Genomic DNA, 20,415 nt, shown 5'->3' with positions numbered 1-20,415 from the left:
TGTTGTCCCGTCCCGGGCGCTGCCTGCGGCTAGACCTGCCTAGCGCCCGCTGGGCTTGTCCCGGCTGCCTCCCATCGCCGCGACTGGCGAGGGGGCTGCCCGTCTCCGCCTCGTCCCGTAGGGAGCGGCGGGAAACCAGGGGGTCATTTCCATAGAGATGGGGCCGCAGCCGCGAGGTTTCGGAGCGAAACTTTGCTGCGGGCAGGCGGTGGGGGCCGAGCCCAGGCGGAGCTGAGCGGAGCGGTCGGTCCGGCGGTGAGAGCGGGGTCCGTCCCCTCCCGCCTCCCCCGCAGCACCGCCAGGGGCGAGCGCCGCCCGGGCACCCCGCTAAGGAGCCGGGAAAGTTTTGCGCCGCGGAGCCGCCGCCCGCCCACGCCCCCCGGGCGGCTGCTTGGCGGCCGCTCCCCCGCGGCGGCTCCCGCGGAGCGCTGCTATGGCACCCGCCCGTCGCCGCGGGGCGAGCAGGGGGAGGCCGCCTCCGGCTGGCCGTGCGCTGCCGGCGGCGGGGGGGCGCGCAGCCCCCGGGCGGCGGGCGTCCTCCTCCGGCCGGCAGTGACCGCCCCGGCCCCGCTCCTGCCTGCTCGCCATGCCTGCCCCCGCCCGCCTCTCGCCGAGCACGGTGCCGGGGAAGGGCGAGGGGAGCCGCCGCCCTGTCACTCCCTGAGCCAGCCGCCGCCTCACCGGAGAAGCCCCGTGTCTGACGGGCACCGCGCAGCTCCGCCGCTCGCTGCGCCGGGAGGGCTGCGGGCACCGCGCACCTCCCCACAGGTAAGCAGCGGGGCGAGTGGAGGTGAATGCGATCGGGGTCTACCCGTCTCCCCCGAACTTCAACCCGCCCGCAGCCGTCACCTCTCCTCGGGAGCGGAGGGGCTGCGCCCTGCGCGTTCTGCCGGCGGTGCCGGGGGCCACGGGGAGACGCGCCCCTGCCCTCGGCGGCGAGGGGCAGGGACGGAGCGGCACGGGGGGTGGGTTTTTCCCTGCCAGAAATGGACTTTCTGCCTCCGAACGGAGCGGGCTGGCGTGCCGGCGGCTGCCGCGCTCCGTGCAGCTGCTACACACCCTCTTTTGTCTGCGCTTGGTCCGAAATACTTTAGTGCTGCCGTCGCCTGCCCCGCCGGTCGGGATCCCGGCTCAGCCCTGCCCCGCCGGGGGCTGCCCCGGGCTGTTCCCCCCTGTGCCGCTCCCCACTCGGCGAGTTGCCCCATTGCCTTTATTTTCACAGGGGCTGGGCTTTCCTTAACCTTTGTTTGCGGGGAAAATGGTGGTGTGCTGGTTATCTGGAAGGATGAGAGACAGATGGGGATGACAAGGGGGTTGCCTTATTCCCTTGCGTGCGAGCGCAACTCAGTGCTAAATAAATCGCTCACCGGGTAGCTTACCGGTGAGGCAGACTTTGAAACAAAAGTACTGCGAACAGCTCGGGTGCATGGCAGATACTCCTGATATCCTACTAACGTAAACATTGTTAGTGTTTGCGCTTGAATTCAATACATGTGCAGCTGTTGTGCCGATCTGGAATTGCAGTAGCTGTGTCTGCTTGACACTTAATAGTCTTTTGTATGCAGTAGTTATGAAAAATAAAACGGCTTTTATTGTTCAAAGGCAAAAGTACCCGGACAAAAGTATTCCTTTAGTGTAGCGTTCTCTGTAACATGAACTACAAAATAACCTGTAGCGATGGAGTGGACTTGAACTTCATAATGCTCTTAGGACATGAGGACTATATTGCTCAATAAAATTCTGTCAGCTAAGGTTTCTCTGGCTTACCTTGATGCTAGATCAATACACTAGCAACTATTCTGTTATTTTTCTCTAAGTAGACGGAGCATACAATCCATGTGATGGAAACCAAGTGTCCAGATAGGAAGGAGCGGTCCTTTTTTTTTTTTTTTTTTTTCTCTTCCTTTTAGTAGTTTTGGTGCTGCTTTGTGGAAAGTGTGAAAAAAAACCCCAACATTTAAACCAGAAAATTATATTTCCATTGTATGTAACTGAAGTTCCTTAATGATGAAGCTAAAGGGTCATTCATGTTTGGAATGGTTTAGTGTACTTTTTGTTGCCAGGAAATGTACTTCTAGCTAAATACTTGTTAGAAGATAATTGTAAGGTGATTTTTAGTAATTCAAAACATGAGTTACAATTAGATGTTTTGTCCAGAAAATAGAAAAACACTCTCATGGATAAAGATTTGAGGTACTTACCTAGTAATTTGGGAAATAAAATAATATGTAATTTATACTTTGTTGGCATAGAAACGTTCTATTTGTTGCTCCTTGGTTGGATTGCAGCAATGATCCAAATGAAAGTTGGACTACTGATGGAATCGTTCAGCACGCTCGAATTATTTTATTCTATGTACTGAAATAGTTTTGCCCAATATAACCTCGCTGGAATTCATTTTTATTGGAGCTCTGTAATCAGATTATAAAAAGTGGGCTGTTTGAATTTAATCCTGTGAAGTATGGACTAAGCAAGCCTTGCTTTGACAAAGGACTGAAAAGTTTACTCACTCTCAAGCATGTATGCAATTCCAACTTCCGTCCCAAATTATCACTCATGGTCTGAGTTCATTGCACATGGCAGTAGGTCATGGTAACTTCAGTGAAACTCTTCATTGTCTTAGCTGCACTACTGGACCTTCCCTGGACCGAGCCCTCTCAATGTGTTCTGCCTCTACTTCCCTGAATGCTGGGTCTATGACACAGAATGCCCGTGCTGTGAGCAGGCGCTCACCTTAGTGACATCTCATGGGTTGGCTATTCTCTGTTGGCTCTCACCTCTCAGGGGAAAATGCTAAGTAAAAATTGGTTAAGGAGTAAAGTACATCAATGCAACAGCAGGAGGAGACTGCTACTTCTTGTGTTTTGTTCAGTGTGTTTTAGGAGCCAGAAGTCTGAAATGCTGAAAATCAGTGAAAACTCCCCCTAAGTTATGATATAAAATATATGAAACTTGTTGTCATGAATAGTTTTCCCCCTTTTTGGAAAAACTAACAGTAGAATCCTGTCAGACTTGTCTGTAATAGTGGTAGAGAATGTAGTAGAAGAGGAATTTTGTGTCATAGCTAGTTATGATGCCTCAATTTGATTTGGTGCCATTGTGCTTCGTAAACAGGTCAGTTACTTGTAATCTACATGTTTGATCTCATGATACTGGAACAAAGGGGCAGTTGCAAATAATTTTCTGGTGTGCAAGATAGGAGAGTAGTGTAGGAAGACGTGTGAAACATAAAGGCATAGGTGTCTCATACCAGTTTAGGCATCTCAACTTTTTATGCCTCTGTGAGGCTAGTAAACAGAGTCTAAGGAAAACACTTCTGGAAAGGCAGCTGAAAACCAGGTAGAATGTTATTGTTTGTGTAACAGTTCTATGTAAAAGCCTTTAAGAAGACCAATCTATTCTATGAAACCTTGTTAAAAATTCTGATGCTGCATTATGATGGATATGGGAAGAAATCCCTTACTGTCAGGATTTTGGGAGGTCCATTCTCAGTGCCCATTTATCAGCAGAATCTTTGCATAGCTTCCTGTGCTGCTAACTGCCTTTGAGTAACTCAAAGGTACTAATAAATAGGTGAGGAGTTAAAAATCTTTTTAGAGAAGTTGCATACACTCTCACTAGAAGTAAATGGAAATTGCATGCAGTGCTTGAGTTAGTGCTGTAGTTTTAGTTAGCACATTAGTTGTACAACAAAAATACTATAAGGAAAAGCTTCTGGTTCTCTTCTTTACTGGTTAAAACATAAGATCCTACTTAACCAGAGATTGTGTGGGTTAAGTGGACTGTTGATTGCATGGAAAGGTGAAATGCTGACAACATAATTGAATTAAACTACTGAGCAGATGTTTTACACTGCTGTTGCTCTGCCCACTAGTTTTACTAGCTCCTCAGTGTCTACCATTTGTGGAGTGTGTGAGAATAAACACTGTTCTAAACTTTCATGCTGAGGCTTCAGTCTAGCTCTAAGGCAAGATGTTACCCTATTCCATCATTATCTATTTCCACATCAGACCATTCAGTACCAGGTGCATGTCTACATGTAACTGCTCTTCAAATAGGTGAATCTTGCTAGAGGCAGTCCAAGTGACCTGATGACAGAACTTAGTACTGAAATACTGACATTATATTGATCTCTTAGTGTACATGAAATTACAGTTTCCTTCCTCAGCCTTCTTACATGATCAGTGATTTTAAGCAACATGATTCATAGATGCCTTTTAAAAATCAAGTTTTTCTTTTTTTTTGCACAGCTAGCCAAATGGGATGGATAACCTGTAATAGAGAGCTACTTGAAGCCTTTTATTTGCAGCAGCAGCAGAACATGTTTGTGGTGGGTTTAAAATGGTTTTGTGTCCAGAAGACCTGAGAAAGATGGATGTTTATCCTCAGTCATTTCCTCTATCCATCAGTGTTTCTAGTTAGGGAAATTTATTATTCCTTTTTCTGCGTGTTTTAGTACCTAAAAAAGTGTGACAGGGTGGTGCAAAGCCACCTAAACAAAGCCAGGCATCTGAGGAGCATTGCAAATAAGACGTGATGATAGAGATTTTCAGGAAAAACAGATTTATGGAAAATAAAGCAACAAAATACCTTTTTTGTGTATAAAGATTCTGAAAAGTCTTATGTGAAATGTAAATGGTTTTTACTTTGCTCTCTTGTGTCTGTCTATATCAACATCTTGTTATCATTTATATACCACTGAAATTGTTCCTTTTGTTGGAAGTGTGACCATTTTCCTCTGATTGAAATAAGTAGTAATAAAGGAGGTATTTCTCTAAATTGTCTTTTAATTTTTCCTTACTAAACTCAATGATGAAGCTCTTACTGAATCAGGAAAAACAGGATTTTAATGAAGAATGCTTTAGATACACTCAATAATAAATCACGTTTTAAAAATCTCAAGAGATGTAAAATATAGCATAGGTTACTTTTCATAGGAACGAATTTAAGGACAAAGAAACAGAAGGAAAGAGAAAAAAATCCCTTTTTATATGAATTTGTTTTTTCTAGTTGCTGTTTCACAGATACAGTTGGGCTGAGCATCCCATTGTTGTGGTTTAAAAACCCATTGATAAAACGTGCTGAAATTTAAATCAGTTGAAATGACATTCATTCTGACTGTGACATGAGAACGGCATTTTTGACAAAGCATTGATACAGCTGAGTGATAATAGCTTATCAGTTCTGACATTGGTTAGTTTCACTAAATTCTTTAAGTAGTAGAGGTTTGTGCTTCAATACCTGTAAATCTGTAGCATTAGCTCAGAGTGTGACTGTGATGGGAAACCAAGTTTTTTAGAGCTTTTCAATAGTAGTCATACTTTTTTTTCTAATAAAGGGGAAATTCCCAAACTAATTTTAATTTCTATCAATTTAAACCACCATAAAAGCACATTAATTAGAAGCTTGTTGTAAATGTCACTTATTATGTTGAATTTGGTGTCATAGTGGTAACGGTAATATAGGTTTTTTTTCTTCACATTCACCATCTGAATGTGTCTGAATAAATTACTCTGCTTATCTGTAATCAGTTGTACATTGTTGAAGAATGAGTTTGTATCTAGCTAATTTTATCACTTCCGTTTTGCTATGTATTAAATGAGAAAAAGTGCTATTACTTGTCCATCCATCTGGTGTAAAATTGTTGCTCAGAATCCTGGAGTTTTCCCTTTCGTTTGGGCAATTCAAATTAACAAAAGCATATCACATATGTGATGTACATGTGAGATGTCCAACCTCATTCCTTCGTAAAGAGGATGAAAGCAGCCTTGTGTGTTGGGGCATCATTTTACTGCAGCAAAGAAACTTTCCCAAGGGCTGTTCCTTGGAGCACACGGGGTGTACATAACAACTGCTGTCTTCTGTATGATCTTGTGCTAGACAAACTTGATGCATAAGGTGTGGGGCAGCCCTCTGTTTGGAAAAAGGGATGTGCTTGTGGTTTCTAGACATGGATGTCATGGTTGGGTCAGGTGAATAAACCTGGTACAGTTTGAGATTGGGCAGAGTTGTGCTTCTTGCTATAAATTATTGTGTATTTAACAGTTGGCTTGTTTCACCTGAGGCATGCTATTATTTTTGCAGGAAGAAGTTAGATGAGAGAAAACAGATTAAAAAAAAAAAAAGACAAACCCAAGGAAGAAAGCAGGAGAGGGAGAAAGAAAAGGGGAACAAAGAGCAAAATACAGAATGGAAGTATTGAAGATGGAAAAAATATGAAGGCAGAAAAAGGATGAGATATAGTAAGTTGCATTTCTAAAGAGAAATTATGCTATATCCAGTGCTATAAATGGAAAAAAACTCGAATAATGACGATAAGAATAAAAGTAACAATAAAGGATGTGGTGGTTTTTCTTTTTTGAAGCATCTCAGACTGGACAATAAAGAGATTAATTCTTGTCTTACTGAGATGCATTTTAAATGAACTGTCTTTGTTGTGTAGTAAGTAAAATGTTCTGCACAATTGATGTTAAACACTTCTTCCAGAAGATACACTGTAAGTAAATCGGTTCAGACAGACATAAGAAAGGAAAGGGATTTGTGAAGGATAGTTTGCTAACAATGATAGAAACTGCGTTTTCAAGTACTTGAAAGTTAGGTGACCTGTTGTTTTCATTTTCAAGCAGACTAATACTCTAAACCCAGAAGTTATCACTATTTTGATCTATGTAATTTGTCATTGTCTCACAGAAGACCAGTGAGCAAGCACAATAAGCACAGTGAGAACATCCTTCAAACACTGGATAATTAACTGGTGTTTATTGTGAATACTTAGCTACCCTAGTTGCACAGATTTTTCTTTCTGATATGTTTTTGCTGTATCTGTATAAAGAAACTAACGAAGCCAAGACATGTTTTCTGGCCATGAGGTCAGCCAGAGTGGTCTGACTCTGAGGGGGTGTTAAACCATCTTTCAGACTGTCATATCCAATTTGACTGTTCCAAAAGAGCTTCTGGACTGAACCAGCTGAGTGCCTGGCAGGGTGCTAGCTGACCTTGACCACAACTGTCCCTTGTGGTAGTGTGAAAGGGACATGGTGGGTCCATGACTTGTTAGAATGTTTTTCCATCTCGGCCCAAACTATCTTACTACAATGATCCTAATATACATAGATTTTAAATAGAAATAGTATGTTAAGAGCTATATTTAGAAGACATTGTCTGCTCTAATTATGTTAAAAGAAATCTGATGTCAGTTTGCTATCACAGTAGTAACTTCAGTTACATGGAAAATGGAATTTGGAGAACTTTTTGGATACACAAAATTTGTGGACTTGGTGGAACAACGTTCTGGGGCACCAAGAGAGTGGCCACATTGTGGCAAAGAAGGCCAAAAGAGTCCTGGGGTGCATTAAGAAGAGCATTGCCAGCAGGACAAGGGAGGTGATCCTGCCCCTCTACTCAGCCCTGGTGAGGCCACATCTGGAGTGTCCAGTCCTGGGCTCCTCAGTACAGGAGAGACATGGAGCCCCTGGCGGGCTGTGATGGTGACTGGGGACTGGAGTATCTCTCTTATGAGAAAAGGCTGAGGGAGCTGAGCCTGTTCAGCCTTGAGAAGAGATAACTGGGAGGGGACTTCATCCATGTGTATAAATATCTAAAGAGTGGTGCCAAGAGAATGGAACCAGGCTCTGCTTGGTGGTGCCAACCACTAGTATGAGAGGCAGTGGACAGAAACTGATGCATAGGAAGTTCCACCTGAATACAGGGAAGAATTTCTTTACTATGTGGTGACTGTGCACTGGAATGGATTGCCCAGAGAGGCTATGGAGTCTCCCTCACAGGAAATATTGAAGAACTGTCTAGACCCATTCCTATGCCACATTCTCCTGCTCGAGAAAGGAGGTTGGACCAGATGACCTACTGTGGTCACTTCCAACTTCACTGATACTGTGACCATGCTCCCAAATGGATTAAAAGAGATTTGCCAAACAAGCACAAAATTTACACACAAAATAAAGGTCTAGCTGACAGTTTCTTATATTTGCCTGGTAATAAAAGCTTGTACAAAGGTGGCTAGCAGATACTAATAATAATCATCCAGAGGCCTAACGGACTCTTATTGGGAAGTTCTGTCTTGCCTATTAATACAGTTTATAGACTTTAGAGGAGTAGAATCACTTTGCATTAATTCAGTGCCAAAGTGCTTTCCCCAAACCCTTCCTATGACCCCTACAAAGTGTTTGCTTTGCTCTTTGCCAGGAAGACATTTCTTCTCAAATTACTTTGCAGACGCCTATTCTGAATTTATTGCCATTCTTTTGCTAATTCAATATTATTCTCCTAGGACGTGGCCTCATTAACTGGTGCCCGTGGTGGAATATCTGCATACATTGCTGGAACATAGTTCAATAGACTATATTATATTAGAAAGACACGGGTCCAATCCAAGCCTGCAACCACTATGCATACCAATCAAATTACACACAGAAGCGTTTACTGATTAAGGACAAGCAATGCTGTGTTTTGCAGAATGCCATTTTGTAATTTTTTTATTGTCCTACTGGCTGTACAGTTGAAACAGCAATGAAAAGAGGTTATAACTGAAACTATAGTTCTTTTTTATTTAAGTTCTTAAACTTGTGAACCTTTAAATTCAGTTAGATTGGTGTTTGGTTGGTTGGTTTTTCCCTGTGAAATTCGGAGATTATGACTAGATGGCATTATATATATTATATAATTCCTGTAAAAATTGTAAGATTATCAGAATCAGATTTAGGCTATGAGAGGCTGGGCCCAGATGAAGTAGTATAGCTTTCTGTTAATATTTTGTTGCGCAGCTTTTATAGCAGGGAAATGTGTGATTATAGGTTAGGACAAAATTCTCCACTGAAAGGGTTGTCAAGCATTGTAACAGGCTGCCAAGGGAAGTGGTTGAGTCACCATCCCTGGAGGTACTTAAAAAGCATGTCCATGTGGCATGTAGAGACATGGTTTAGTGGTGGGCTTGGAAATCACTACTAAGGTAATGGCTGGACTCATGGTCTCTGTGGTCTTTTCCAATCTAAATGATTCTGTGACTTCATGACATGTGACCATCGTGGTTTTTCCTGCTTTCTGTAAAGAATTGTGAGAGTACCTGGTCTTTGCTTTTGCAACCATTTTTATCAGTGTGCATGTTACCAAGTATTTACCCTGTGTTAAGGAAGAAAACTCCAATGGAAGAATGTGTAGCTGAAAGTAGTTTGTGTGAGCCTTAGTCTCTGTAGTTCTTCCTTCCAGAGTTTAGACCTAGACTCAGGGAAAAGCCTTTATCTCTTTTATAGAATATTTTAATTGGTTCTAGGCAAAATTTGATTCTGAGTAAGGTTTGTCATCTTGATTTTCGGGTTTGTGCTTAGGGGGAATTTTCAGCTGAGAATATTGAGTGCTTGGGAAATGGGCCTAACACATTGCTTAAAACTCCTTAAAAAGCCAAGATCAGTATCAGCCTGTGGATATGGCTTTGTTAGACCGTGTGACTGAAGAGATGGGCTTCAGAATTCAATCTGGAGCTTTTTTTCCCCTAATCTAGCTATATACATAGTTGAAGAAGGGAAATAGGGAAATGGGGAAGGAAAAGGGAAGCTAGAGCAGACTATGAATTCAGATGGGGAAAGTGAGAGTATAGTTAAACCAGTCTGAAATTGAGAAGGCCCTTGCAGAGGGTGCTGATGTTATGGAAATTTGGATTGGAAGACTTTTCTGATGAGTCATGTGCTGTGAAATTAGTTGAGAATGTTGCCCTTCCAACAGTAAGACTGTGCTTGGGAATATCCATATTTACAAAAGCATGTGGCTGAAACTCTTCTTGGACTCAGAGGCTTGTGGATTCTCAGATTAGACCTGAATCTTGGAGGTCTGGGTAATGTTTATTATGTGGGTTCTTTTGATTCCTTTATATTAGTACTCTTATTGTTGTGCTTAATCACCTACATTTGATTCAGTTACAGGCATTCAGTAGCTGTGTGCTAAAGCAGCAAACTCACACAAAGTGACACAGTTTATTATACTTTACTTAAAAATGGTAGGTAAACGACTGTAGGTAAATTCTCATTCCTTTACAATTGCAGGACTGTGAATATAATGGTATTATGAAGGCAGAATGTAGATAGATGGATAAGCCAGTAGTACAGCAACAACCACAAACATCAATTATTCTATAGCAACAAGACTATAATTTTTGCAAATAATACCTTAGTCAGTTAGTAGGGAGGCTCTTAGCTGAGTGACTAGAGGAAGTGGGTTTTATGTAGTGTGGCTAGAAGTATGTGTGGCATTAATATCATGACACTGCTTTCCTTCATGTCTTTCAGTAAATCCACAAGGAATGATGAGGCCAGGTGTTCACATTTGCCAAAGCTAGCAATTTAGAAGAGAAAAACATGGTAGGAATAACACTTAGGTCTTCAGCAGTGACAGCAGAGGCTTTGACAGAGCAGTTAAAGGGCCTTAGAAAGGGATCTGATCTGTTGTGCCTCCTGTTCTCCAGAGAGAGAACACTTTGCAGCTTTAGAAGGCTTTGCAAACACTCAGCTTAAAAGCTTCTCTTCAACAACTGCATTGCTCTGAAAGATTGTCCTTAGCATGGTCATATGCATGTTTGTACTGCTTCTTGTCTTCCTTTTCACCATGTTTCTGCCTTTTAGACTGTCATGTACTGAGGCTGATGTGCTGTGGGTGGTGTATCCTGGGGGGGTGTTCAGCCACACTCCAGCCAACATATGCTGATTCACATAAGATATTCACAGAGGTTGCTAAGATAAGCATGTGGTTCATGTTTTCAAGATTTTTTTATCTAAATCTTGAGGCAGTTTGTTTTTTCAAAAGCTGAGATTTTGAGCATGTAATCACATGGACCTTGAAGTTAATGTATTGGGCAGGTTTCTACAATTCCTGTGCCAAAAAAATCTCATCTTGGTCGGAAATTACCATCTCAGCAACATCAATGAGAGGATGAGACAGAAAAGGTCTACAGATCCCACTTTATACATTTCTCACTGTTTTAGATTCAGTGAGGTTATAGAAACGGTTGAAAAAGTGTTTAAAATCACTTTCACATATATCACATGTAAAAACCATGTGGCTGTGATTAAACAAGCTCATTGTGTGCAAAAGCTAGAAGATGACTGTTGCTGAGCATAACTTGCTTTAAACAGGTTTTTCAGAAGGATTATCAGTCATCATGATCAGACTATAAAAATGGAAAATATGAGGTGCAGCAGAGATCTGAAAAACAGACAGAGAAATGATCCTGGATTCCATCAAAACCCAAAAGATTATCCAACTTCATGTTACAGCTTTGGGAGAATGATAAAATTGAAATTGATGAGTGGTTTCTGTTAATAATTTTATATTTGGCTTGTGTTTGAGTTTTCAGGATACTTTATTGTAAAACTTTTTTATTGCTTATTCTTGATATGGATTTTGCTTGTTTTTACAGAGTCAGACTGCATATTTATAGTGCAGCAACTCTCCAAATTGTGTCTGGATAGCTCTTGAAGAAGGAGTATGGAAAAAGTATGGCTGTGTAGACAAGCTAGTATTGCATTATTTGAATGTTCATCTGAATCTAATATGGCTCTTCTGGCTGATATTACAGTAATTTCTGTTTTTCTCAAGCAAACCTGCCTTTTCCATATATAAGTGTGTATAAGTATATAAGTCCATATATAAGTTTGTGTGTGGGTGTATCTGTCTATCTATCTATCTTGGGACAAGACTGGGGAATTTGTGCAACTATTGCTCCTCTCATCATTAAAAAAAATAAAATCAGGTAATAGATTTTATTCATATGGAGGCTTGTAGGCCCTACTTTTTTTGTTTGCCTCAAGGAATAACTGCAGAAGCACCTTAATGCTGTAGCCCTATTTTATGATGTGAACCCCAGCCACTCCTGTATTGTATAGATGAAGACAAGATACCAGAGCGTAGTAAAACATGTAACAATCTCATGGGCACGGTGTTATATGTAAGGTGTGATAATTGCTGACCTACTCTGTTCCTCTGTGAAACAGTCCTTTAAATACTTCAGGTTTTTTCTGTCCATGCAATGCTCTCTCCTCTCTTTGTAGCGTAGGAGATCCATCCTATCCTCCTTTGCTTCACATCTCCTGTTTTGCTTTTTCCTACATCAGAGCAGCAAATGCTTCAGGAATCAAAAGGTAATTCAGCTTTGCATATATCTAGGGTGCACACAGCTAGGAGCTGCATACTGGACCACTGAGTGACTCCTTCAAAGCTAATTTTTAGAGTTGTATAAATTAAACAGGTCAGCAAAGAGGTAAGAATTTGGATTCTCTGCTATTGTTACATTTTGTATCAGTATAAATCCTCGATTTTAATGCAAGTTCTAATATATGTCACAAAACTGGTGGAGGGTTAGATACTACGGATTGAGTATTGGATTATGACAGTCAAAAATTGTCTTTTCCTGCTGTGAGCTCAAGAACACTGTAAAAAGATTGAATTATTCTTATTTGGTTACTGTTGCACTGGTAGTGTCTTGAGATCCTGGCTGTGTGAAGTCACAGGCAGATTTCTTTTGTATTTCAACGAGGTTAGGATGTCATTCAGTGTGTTAGGTAGTCGTGGGCCTAGTGCTGGTTCCTACATGGCCCAGAAATGTCAAAAATGTTTTCTGTGAATTATGCCTTTATTACACAAGCGAGCCAAAACAGCTCTCAGCAGCTAGAAGTGTTTTAGTTCAAAGCCATGACAATCAGTTTCTGCTAATAAGCTGCCATCCTAGGAAACCCCCAAAGCATTCTGAATGTGCTTTCTGCAAACATGACACCCTAGTTTATCTGAGCCATGTTAAGGTGGTATTTTTTTGTTGTTATTGTCTTAATGTCCCTGAACTTTTATCAGCTGGATTTTAAAAGATCTGTGTTCTAAATTTCTAAATGATGAGTAACATGTCTGAAGTAGAATGAACCTTGGAAGTTCAGATTTGGAAGAATTTTTTTCCATCTAATTTCTTTTATTATAATAGAATATTATGAACCATATGATAGCTTAATTAAGTTAATCAAGATATTAAGAAGATATGTCGTTTTCTTATTAATGATATTCAAACTCTTAATGGCAACATAATGGGGAAGATGTCTCTTCTAGTCCAGGAGAAACACTTTTTAGAGAACTTTTAGAAATGCTATAACACAGGTACTGAATACTTTCTGTGGCCAGTAAATTTCAGGAGATGACATGTTCATTCTGGAAAAAAAAAAAAAAAAAAAAGACCCTTAATGAAACCCCTCTATATACCTCATTTCACAAACAGTAGTACAATTTCAGTAACCTTTACATCCCTGTATGCTTGACCAGTTAAGGTTGGAGTTGTAGGAAGGGCTATATAGATGTGTTGAGAACTTGCTTTTTTCCTTAGGGTTCTGCAACCCCATTTCCTGGGATTGGAAACACTCATTTTCTGTGATCTGACCTGCTGCATTGTATGACATAAGGCTGTGAGAGTAAGAGGCCTATGCCTAATAAAACTCCTCTCAGAATACACTCTGATAGCTATTGGCTGCATTTTGGAGAAAACCTATTAAGTTCTTTCAGCTACTCAGCAGTATTCATTGATCCAGAAAAAAAAACCTTCCTCCCAGGTTCCGATGTGAAAAGAAGCGACTGAGTGTGCATGCTTCCACTGACACACAGTCACTGGGGAGTGAACTGCCAGGCTGAGGTCTTCATTTTCTCTGCCACAGGTCAGAGTTTCAGCAGCTGCCAAGGCAAATTTGGGCTTGCTGTGAATATTGGTGTTTGTGATTCATTAGGCTTAAAGTGTCTTGTATGAAAAGGGGTAAGAGCAGCCAGTTGCTAAAGTGGTGTAAAAGCTGTTGCATTCCTGTGCTGACAGTTTGTACTGCTGCTGTAATTGAAATACCAGTATTAAATCTGTAGTATATTTCTGAGCTGTTTCAAATGCAGAGTTGTACATCTGAAATTTATACAGCAGTATCTACAAATAATATATTCAGATAGCAATTGTCTTGTTATGGAAGCACAGGCATAAGAATCTTGTCAATGAGGGGTTTGTTCCTGGCTTTACCAGAGTTGGCCTGTGAGTTTGGACAGCTTGTCTGACCCTGCCTTCCCAGAAATGCATAGAAGCCTTGTTCCCATGTTACTTTCATCTCTTTGGAGAATATGGTCTTTAGTGTCTTTTCCTTCAGTTTGCCTGGCTGCAAATGGGGATATTTCTGTAGGAAGCTTGCCATTCTTACACACCCATGAGGATTTTTTGAGACATTTGAATGACAGGTGCTATGCAAAATCAAATCAGTATTATATACCATGAATGGAAGAGCCCTGTGAATGTTGGAACCTGAGCAGAGTCATCAATCCTAGAAGATGTCATGCACCAAAATGTCTTGGAAATCAAAATATTGAAACTGCAAATAACAATTGAAATTGGAAATATTTCTAACAGTGAGAAGAATGAATTTAAGTATCTTCTAAGAGCTGAGTTTTCTCTATTAAAATCAAGACTATCTTTCTGAAATAAGTAATTCATGGAGGAGTTATAGACTTGATACAGAAATGAGAACTGAATTTCCTTGCTTATGTATGCAGAAGAAAATTATCTCTTCTGGCCTAAAATATCCATGCACATACATATTTTTTTTGGCTGAACAGTCAGTTGTAAGTTTGTGGCTAAATAGTGCTTTTCTCTAGAGGGATTTAAATTCCATCAAACTTATTATTTTGAACTGTTTAATGTAAGCTTGTTATGTAGACAAACATAATGGGCCAGCTGTTGACTTTAGACAGCTCTCTCCAACTGTATGGATAAACTAAATAAAGGTACTGTGGTTCTCCAGCATGCACCTCCTTGGATAAAGTTTATATTGCACATACTCAACGTAGTGAATGAAACAAATGTGTCTAAGTAGAAGCAAAATTCTGCAGACACTTCATGCCTCTAATGCATTGTTTGTGTTTGGCAGAAGGACCATTGGTGTTGGTAAGCCTGTCAAACAAAATTCAGTATCTTTGGTGATGCCTGAGCTAATAATGCACAGGACATGATGTCTATTGGATGTGTGCTTCACATATTTCCATGTAGGATGGGATAATTGACACAAACCCTGTAAGTGCAGGGGCAGCTGTCAGGCCACGAGTTGTAAGGAGCAAGGTTTATTTACAACGTGGCATACAAGCACTTTATTCTTCATCATTTGAACAAAGACTTGAATCGTGTGTCTTACATAACATATATGGCTAAATCATTTCATAATTTTCAGAACTGTTTCTCAGTTGAAATAACAGTCTTTCTTTTGTCTTCCTTTGCAGTTTATAGGAAAATCAATGTGAATTGCATATGTGATCTAACTTTGGAGCTAGTGGTGGAGGGTTTTTCAGCCTACATTATTCCATAGTTCTGCAATTTAAGAATATGTGATTTTGGTTTATATGCATGTAAAGATGAGTCTGAACTCTTTGGGGCCAGGTAGATGGATGGATGGATGGATAGATAGATAGATAGATAGATAGATAGATAGATAGATAGATGGATGGATGGATGGATAGGGTTTGAGCCATTCCAGATGTGAAGCAATCTGTTGACACCTTTATTGACCGTGGAGATGAGGTTCAATGTCTGTCTAACACTTCTGTGAAGGTTGCGACTTCTGTCCCATTAAATTCCCTGCCTGAATTCCTGGTTGTGCATTGGCTCAGCAGTTCATCAGAAAAGCCTGAGCCTTACTTCTGGGAATTGAAGGGAAAATAGCTAAAAGTTTGACATTCCTTTTTTTTTGTCTTAAAATATCTTGTTTGTGGAATATAATTTTTTTTTAATACCAGCCAACTTTGAACAAAATTCACCTGCAATTAAATATTTAAGGATCTATTTTATCATCGTGGTATTTAGAGAAAGAGCTTTTGGTTGGCAAGGTTCTGTATTTCTGAGATTTTGGGACAAGTCTGACTGGGAAAACAGGGAGATACCCTCCCTACTATGGGGCTAAATGCAAGACAGTCAGCAAGGATGCTCTTTCTTTCCCTGGGAAAATTGTCCTTTTTGCAGGCTAGCACCTTTGATGTCTCTGTTCCTGGAAGGACACTCAAAAGGAAGAAGTGTCACTGTAAAACTGCCTTTTTCTTACAGGCAACTGCTGTTGGCTGAGTCTCAGTTACTCTTGTCCACTGTTAAGCCTCAATTGTGGGATTTGGAGATTCTGTCCCAAGGAACTGATGAGGATAGATCATTAGGACATAATGACACTTGTGTTTTGTTCTTGGTGAGGTGTTGGATTGCCCCACTGGTAGGCCTGAGAGAAGGAAGGTTAGACATGCCAGTTTTTCCCAAACAGAAATAAAATAGATGACAACGTGGTCTGGCTAACTATGAATGAACTATGATTTTTAAACATGCTTAATCCCTCTAGTATCGCATTCAAATGCTATCTCAAATAAATACTCTAAGGAGGAATCCATATTTCAGAAGCAAAATAATGCTTTGGCTATTTTAACAAAGAAGGTAAAAATTACCAGACACACTGTTGGTGAAGAAATTGGTTTGACTTGTTTATGGGATAACTAACAAGTTGGCAAAGTTTGCACTAGCACCTACTGAGAATAATATGAAGAATTACTGTGCTACTTGTGTGTTTGCAAGGTTAGACCAAAATGTGGGTAAGATTTCTGACTTAGTTCACATGTCAAAGTAACCCATGATGCGGTGGTCTCAAAGAATTGTTGAGAGTTTGACTGTTAATTTCAGTGGAACCAGGATTTCATATGCATAATTTAATAACGTAAATATCTTGTCAGTCCAAAAATTCTCTTTTGCTACCCAAAACTCTTGGACTTTGTATTTGCAGAGTCTAGAACTGGGCTCAAAGTCTGATATTCATGATTTAATACGAATAAACTTTGTTATTGCCCAGATTCATAACTTAATATGATTGTGCAGTTCTTTCTGACTTACTCTGTTTCACATGGAAAATCATTTATATGAGGAATACTGACAGAAAATTATGCAAAACATTCAGAATTATCCCCATTCTTAAATATGGTGTCTTGATTAATAATGGAGAACTGAGATGTTAGTCTGCAAAATCTGTGTTGCATAAAGAAAGGTTTTGTGATATATTTTTCTTTAAATGGTATTTTACAATTTTGCACAGAGCAGATCATTATTCTTTGTGTGTGTGTGTATCCTGTTCTTTCATGTTACTGTAGAGCCTTAACAGATAACAGAACTCATGTCCCGGTTATACCAATAATCAGCCTAGAATTTATATGTATGTAAGAAGTTTCAGATTTTCAAATGAGCAGTTAAAAATATGAGTGTCACTATTGCTATATATTTTCCCCCAATCTCATTTAACAGTCAAGCAACCAGTTTTTGGTGATGCTTTCACAAAAGCATCAGATGCAGTTTCATAAAAGGCCTAAGGGATTAAATTCTGGCAAAATTACAAAGAAGAATTTACAGAAAAAATGACCAACTGGTTAACTTGGCATTTTAAATGGACTTCATAAAAGGAAACCATTTCCTTGCAATGATGCAGAATACAATGTATCACAGGAAAGAGGAGAGGCAGGGCCATTTAAAATAGTTATCTTATAAATAGTTGTGGTAGGTGACAGAATCAGGTGGAACTGGTGGACCAGATGTCAAGCCATCATGATTCATTTTTGTAAGCATTTTTATGCATTATAAATTGCAGCCTCAGATCATCTTTTAAAGCAAAATATTTAGAAATCATTTAGATCTACAGCTATCTAGTTAGTTCTACATTTCATCTTGCCTGCAAAAAGGTGTCAGTGCAGAGTGAGGTACAAGGAAAATACTGAAGAAGCTCGGTATATTTGGTGGATAATCTTGAAAAATATCAGTAGGGAAAATACGGGAATTACCAAAGAATGACAGATTTTCATAACTGTTTCTTCATTACAATGCTTACGGAAAGAGAGGTGAGTCATACTCTGGATCCATTTTTTTTCCCAGTGAACTATGGGAGGTTTCATTATGCTCAGTTTGACTTTAACTGCAAAAGCCCTTCATCTGGAGTATATCTGACTGTAGTGATCATTAGCAATGATTAAATTTTAGATTGAGATGCTGATGGCAGAGGAAGTGGGAGATTTTACAGAAAGGACATCAATAAGCCTTAATATGCAGATATACAAGTTTTTCATAGTGATTAAAAATATACATTCATGATCTAGCTTTATGCAGGTTTCCTGAAAATCTAAGGATTTATATTATAGCACATGATTTAAATATTTTGACAGTTGTATACATACTCTAGTCCATCATTTTTCTGTTAGTGAATGACACATCTTTGCAGTCAGAAATATTTTGAATACACTTCCCCAAAATCTAATGGAAATTATTTGTTGTCAAATCATTACAAAATAGTAAGTCTTCTGCAGTGGACCTTTCATAAAGATCTTCCCCTAGAAGTTCGCCTAGAACTGTGCATATTCTCATATTCCAATTAATCATATGTGTTCATTAAAAATTGGGCTCTGTCAGCCACACACAGAGTTGTGCTAAAAGATAATTCTGTTTGGATGAATGTGGAGAAAAACGAGCACTGGCTCTCAAAATGTGAGGACAGACATGAGAACTAATTTTCTCTTGTACTTTCCCTAGGATGCAGCTTCCTCAGACAAATGGCAATCCTTGTACCAGTGCCTGAAGGGCAGGGCTATTAGTTTTCATGAGAGCCCTTCAGCTAGTAAGGAGCTGTTCAACACGAAGTTGATTGTATCTGCACATTGCCGTGTCAGAGATTTTGTTAACTGCTTAACCAGCACCCTGACATCTGAGGAAAGCAGCACCTCTGCAAAAAGAAATAGAAAAGTAATGTTGCATCCAAGGCAGCAGGATGTGCTTCTCTGCTTGCACGGCCCAAGCAAGCACCCATTGCATGGTGCTGTGTTTTGGATTTTGTTGTCTGTAGCTCAGAGTTCCGTTTACTGCCCTTGTGAGCATGGTGTTAGTTTGCCCAGTGGCTGCAATTCTGGCTGATCATAAAAGGGGGAGAGACTCTTTACAGTCTGCACAAAAGATGCTGAGTGTCTGTTTAAAGGCCGGACAACAGAGAATATCCAATGATTGTTGTAAAAGTGCTGTTAATGTTGTAAAAGCAAATACTTAATAATACATGCTGGATTCATCTACAAACCCCCTTGTTTTATCTGAAAGTAATAATTTAGTCACTTTTTATTTGCTGAAAGCTCCACAAGCACTGAATAGTAGTACATGTGTACTAATATACCGGTACACTACCCATTAGTACATGTATAGTGAACAAAAAATATATTTTATTTCTTTCTACTTCTGTAAAACCTATACACTGTGCACTTACACCATAAATTAATGAACTTAACAAGAAGTTCAGCTTCTTGATGATTTAAGGTTACTATTAATTACGATTTATCATTACCAAAAATCTGTCCAGTGCTGTGCTGAATAAAACTCTTAAGGTCTTGGAACAAATGAGTGACTTACGAAACAAAAGATGAAGAGAAGTATAGAGAGCTAAGGAAATCAGTGACCATCTAAAGTGAGTTAGTATTTTTATACAATCCTTACTTTCCCTGTAATGTAGTCTTGTTTTACTTGGTTGCATTTTTTTTTTTATATGGTCTACTTTATACTGAACACACACAATGGACTTCAATCCTTGCTTTGTCATAAAGTTGCTGTGGATAAAGCCTTTAATGTCACTCTGAAATAGTTTTTGAAGGAAGATGAGGCAATGGTAGGCATTATCTATAAATGTCGAAATATTCTGATCGTCAACATCTTAGAGTGAGTTTGATAAAACGTTTTTCCTGGTTCCTCTGAGGAAGTGAGGAAGTAACCAACCCTGTTTCTCGGATGTGGACACGTATGGTAACATACTGACAAGTCATCTCCCACAGAGACCAGGCTTTGTTTCAAGAGAACATTGGGAGCAAGCCAAAATAAGGCTTTTAGAGTACAGAAGCATATGACAGGCCTAGATTAAAAAGATATTCAGAGAAAATATTTTTCTCTGTGGTCATACCATACTTAACTGCAGTCAGCTTGCTAAGCATGAAAATACCCTGCTGAATGCACCTTTCAATTAATTTTAATATGAACAACTCCTGAGGATAATTGATGCACCGTAATAGAAAATTAAAATCTAGGGGAAGTTCAGGGGAATGAAGGTAATATTACATTTGCTGGAAGTATATACACAGATGTGCCTGCAGGAAAGAAGAGGCTTGTTCTCTACAGTCATCAGTTAGGTGAGGCAAATGCAATTTTTTTATTGAACTTACTAGGAAAATTAGAAGTATACACAGGCAAGGAAAATTAGTACACTGAAGGTGTATCAGGGGAAGTACAGATCTCTCTGGTGCCCAGTGCCAGGACCTGAGGGAATGGCCTGAAGCTGTGCCAGGGGAGGTTTAGGTTGGATATCAGGAAAAGGTTCTTCG

The 20,415-nt window shown here is 40.0% G+C and overlaps 1 protein-coding gene across 4 annotated transcripts in view; it reads left to right on the top strand.

Moving 5' to 3' along the window:
• Positions 1 to 514: 514 nt before the first annotated feature.
• TMEM200A (transmembrane protein 200A) overlaps positions 515 to 20,415 on the top strand; it is a 50,619-nt gene continuing 30,718 nt past the window's right edge. Inside the window, exons 1-2 of one of the 4 annotated variants that reach the window (XM_088161822.1) lie at positions 751 to 768; positions 6,085 to 6,242. The gene's annotated coding sequence lies outside the window, so the exon portion shown is untranslated. Of the gene's footprint in view, positions 769 to 6,084; positions 6,243 to 20,415 lie in introns of those variants that run through there. The other 3 variants (XM_014874259.2, XM_088161820.1, XM_088161821.1) reach the window with 3 other exon arrangements.

The sequence above is a fragment of the Sturnus vulgaris genome, chromosome 3, assembly GCF_052056855.1.
Source record: "Sturnus vulgaris isolate bStuVul1 chromosome 3, bStuVul1.hap1, whole genome shotgun sequence".
Classification (NCBI taxonomy): domain Eukaryota; kingdom Metazoa; phylum Chordata; class Aves; order Passeriformes; family Sturnidae; genus Sturnus; species Sturnus vulgaris.
Note: the sequence above shows the minus strand (reverse complement) of the source record. Positions and strands in the feature narration are given on the sequence as shown.